General features: G+C 28.3%; 1 non-coding gene across 1 annotated transcript; it reads left to right on the top strand.

Moving 5' to 3' along the window:
* Positions 1–1,509: 1,509 nt before the first annotated feature.
* Positions 1,510–1,628, top strand: LOC120586475 (5S ribosomal RNA). Its single transcript, XR_005648708.1, has one exon. It is a non-coding gene; the product is annotated as a 5S ribosomal RNA (ribosomal RNA).
* The last annotated feature ends 2,496 nt before the right edge of the window (positions 1,629–4,124 follow it).

The raw sequence follows: 4,124 nt of genomic DNA, 5'->3' as shown, positions 1-4,124 counted from the left end.
ATGGAGATAAAAAAAAAAAAAGTGAAAGGTGACATCCTCAGTGGGTACTCTTATTGAAGAAGAGGGATTTTTTGCTTATTTGTTTTTATAGATAATGCCAACTGGAAAATAGCATTGAGAAGACTGAAAAATGCTGTATCTTATGTCAATACAATGCTAAAATTTGAATATGAATCTTTTATTTATATATTTATATGTGTGCAAGTATGTAGAGAGATGTAAGTTTATTTACACTTAAAAATGAAACCTAAATACACTTCAACAACGATATACTATTTGATATGATGTTAGTGGATGAAAAATTAAAACATCCTCTAATGTAATAAATAAACATATTGGATGATATAGATTTTATTTTATATTTTAGGCAGTAAAATAAAAGCTCTCCTTTTAAATAGATGATAAATATGTATAAATAATAGTATTATAAATAAATAATATTAATACTACCTGGAATTTTAGATATATTTTACAAATTCTTTTTGAATTTAATTCAAATTACTTTATAATCAAAATATAAGATTTCAGTGGACATTTTCGTTTTACCTATGATCATTTACATAATAACAAATACTTACCTCAAGCCAAGCTGCGTTCTAAACACTTTCATGTATTATCAAATTTAATTCTCAGCACAAAGTAAACATTAATATCATCTGTATTTTACAGGTGAAGACAGTGAAACATAGAGAAGCTTAGTTGTTTGCCCAAGTTAACAGAGCTTGCAATTGAGAGATCCAGATTCAAATATAGGTAAGATAATTCTAGAACTTTTTGCTCAACCACTAAGCTGTATGTCACTCATCAGATACATTTTAACCTATAGTTTGTAGTTCCATTAACTTTTTTAAAAGAAAATAAATGTATTTAGAGATCAGTTTCTACATACATATTTATTTTGGTTATTTTGTATGCCTTAGAGTGACAGCTGTCTAATAAATTAATATTAATTCAGCTGATCATCAGTGGTTGACTTTGTACAACTTACACATAAACACATTGTAAATGTCTTTAAAGATTGTTAGAGAAATTAACAAAAATAAAATAAAATTGACATGCAGTCTGTGCAATATTGTTTGTGAAAGGCAAGTGAATTTGACAAATCTGACAAATTGGGCATGTAACAAATTGAAACTTGAAGATTTTGGGGGGGTAATGGTACACACAACGTGCATGAATCATTTATTCTGTATTAAATGAAAAGAGAGTTATAAAACTGTGGAATTACTCTTTGTTTTCTTTCATCCTTGTTTTTATTTAGGTTCACTTATTCAGTAATAGTTCAATTCTTTCTCTCTCCTATCTGGTTTGTTTTATAATGTTTGTCTTAACTGTGGTTGGATATAGAAACTAAAAAGACTAGATATATTAAGATAATATTTAAATTTTGTATAGCTATTTAGTACTATCCTTTATTTCTAAGTTTCATTCAAAATTAGCAATCTTGGAAATGTCACAAAACACACACACATATGTATAACTAAATTTATTTTAAAAGTAATTGCTCATGTCTACGGCCACGCCACCCTGAACAAGCCCGATCTCGTCTGATCTCGGAAGCTAAGCTGGGTCGGGCCTGGTTAGTACTTGGATGGGAGACCACCTAGGAAGACCAGGTGCTGTAGGCATAAAAAAAATAAATAAATAAGGGATTGTAAACTGACAAGGTCCTTGAAACCTGTGAAGTCAACTAAGGGTTGCCTTACCTAAAAAAAAATATAAATAAATAATAAAATAAAATAAAGTAAAAGTAATTGCTCATAATATTTTATATGCATTTATAAAAGACATTTATAATACAGTATTAAACAACTGCCTAGAAATTTGCAAATATCACTATTAAAATATCACATTATGCTTATTTCTCTAGAGAAGGGCATTTATCTTACTTCCACAGGGTTGTCATAAGAAATGAATAATATAATAAAAATATTTAGCCCATTATCTTGAGGTAATAATCTCTAAAAAAAAAATGTTAGTACAATCATTATCATTAGCCAAGCCATGCTTTGATAAGTATAAGGAGATCCTATCATATTTCATTTACTGAATATTTGGCTCTCATAAAACCTATCAGTTACAGCAATCGCAATAAAAATGAATTCTGTCTATGTTTTTTTTTTATCTGTTATTTAGATAAAAATATAGATAAAAGTAGAAGCCTAAGTTTCTACTTAAAGTATGGAAATAATTCATTCCTATTACAGAACTCGGTAAAGGGCTTTTTGTCCACACTCAGCCTTACACTGCTATTACTTTATTAAGTAAAACCCAAACATGTTTCAATGTTTTTTTATGTTTCATATGAACTCTTATAAACAGGTCAAATGATATCCCTTAAAATCAGTATCTGAAGATAGACCAGTATTAACAGGTTACTGTAAATGGGGTTGTCAATCCTGTTCTCAGATGGAGTTTCTTGGAGATTTTGCAAACACCTCCAGGAAAGAAACCTTCAGGAGAGTCACCTGAGGAGTGTAAGCAGGCAGAAATATTTGGGACTGGTTTAGAAAAAAGTGTTAAGTAGAGGGTGGCTAATTTAGCTATGTTGAGTCAAAGGAGAGAAATAATGCTGTATTTGGACTTTCCATTCCACATCAGAATTCATATTTCTGAAATCATTTAATTTAATAAAAGAAAACTAGTTATACATAAACCTGAAACAATGATTAAGGGTAAAATTTATTTTTTACATTAAAAGTAAAGTAATAGAATGATGAATGTCACATGATTATCAATTTATGAAACTGTGATTTTTATCATCTGCTTTTTTTAGATTATAAAATGAAATGAGGTTAGATTAGTATAACTCTACTTTGGAAAACTTTCAAATATGATACACTCAATATCGATGCTGTAGCTATTCTTGTTTTTAAGAAGTGACTTTAATGAGACTAACAAAAATCTGTAATTAGTAACTAAATTTAGAAGAAATTTTTATTTTTAATTGAACCGTTGATAATAAAATATTAGGAAATATATTTTACTTATTTAATTAAAATGATAAATTCAATTCATCTTTGTACGTTAAACTGGAGTGAATCAAAAGAGAAAAATAAATTATGGCTCTTTATTATACTATAATGACACATACTAAGTTAATTATTTATTTTATAGATGGACTTTAAAGATACGCAAAAACTCTTAATGTAATAGTTCAAGACTTACCTTTATTTCCAAAGGCATTAGACATTTTCTAGTGTATAATTGGAGAAAAATAAATTTATATGAAAGGTTATTGAGATAATATTTCATATATACATCTCAGAAGAATTATGAAACTGAGATTGAATAAATCAAATAACCCTCAGCATAAACACTATAAAATGGGAGAGGGAGCATTCAAAAACTTGATCCTGTTATAAAGAATTCTCTTTATTCTGTTAAATAAATTTTTGATTTTTAACCTAAAAACTTTGAAATTTTGCTTAACTTACAAAAAGATTTTGTATTAAAATGGAAATACACAAAAAGCCAGAAATTGTATTTAGGAAACCCATCCAATAAGAAATATGAGCAACCATGAGGAATTACTAGAAAAATCAGCCATACAGCAGTTAATATTTCCATATGTAATGAATGAGATGTTTAAAGCATTATCTGTGACTGTGTAGATGAGATACTGTATTAAATTTGTATTAGTGACAATTTCATGAAACTCATGGTACTAAACGGTGGAAGTCTTCTTATCTACTCTGAAACATGGACTACAGCTTTACCCATGAACAGATTGCATAAATCTTTTGTCTTCCTTTGTGAGATTTAGGCTGTTTGGAATTTTTAGAATCAGTTTAAGGGATATTTAGTTCACGATTTTTTTTTTTTAATACATTTGCCAGCACAAACAAAAAAATTCACAAGAGACACTATGAATGAATTTCAGTCATGTGGGTGGATACTTTCCATTTCTTGTACCAAATATCTGTTTAGGTGATTGACAAGAGAGGTTCTCTTTTTATGAACTCCCCAGAAAAGAAAAATTTGACTTTCTAATCTTTCTTTCTTTATCTGAGATAGATACAATTTTAATCTATTTGAAGGAGAGGGTCAAAGTTGGAATTAAAAGTTCTCATATATTAAAAAGAAAAATTTGTTTTTTCTAATGCATAAATATTTGGAGCATT

This window comes from Pteropus medius, unplaced genomic scaffold (genome assembly GCF_902729225.1).
Source record: "Pteropus medius unplaced genomic scaffold, Ma_sr-lr_union100, whole genome shotgun sequence".
Lineage (NCBI taxonomy): Eukaryota > Metazoa > Chordata > Mammalia > Chiroptera > Pteropodidae > Pteropus > Pteropus medius.
The sequence above is the reverse complement of the archived record's forward strand: the minus strand, read 5'-3'. Positions and strand labels throughout refer to the sequence as shown.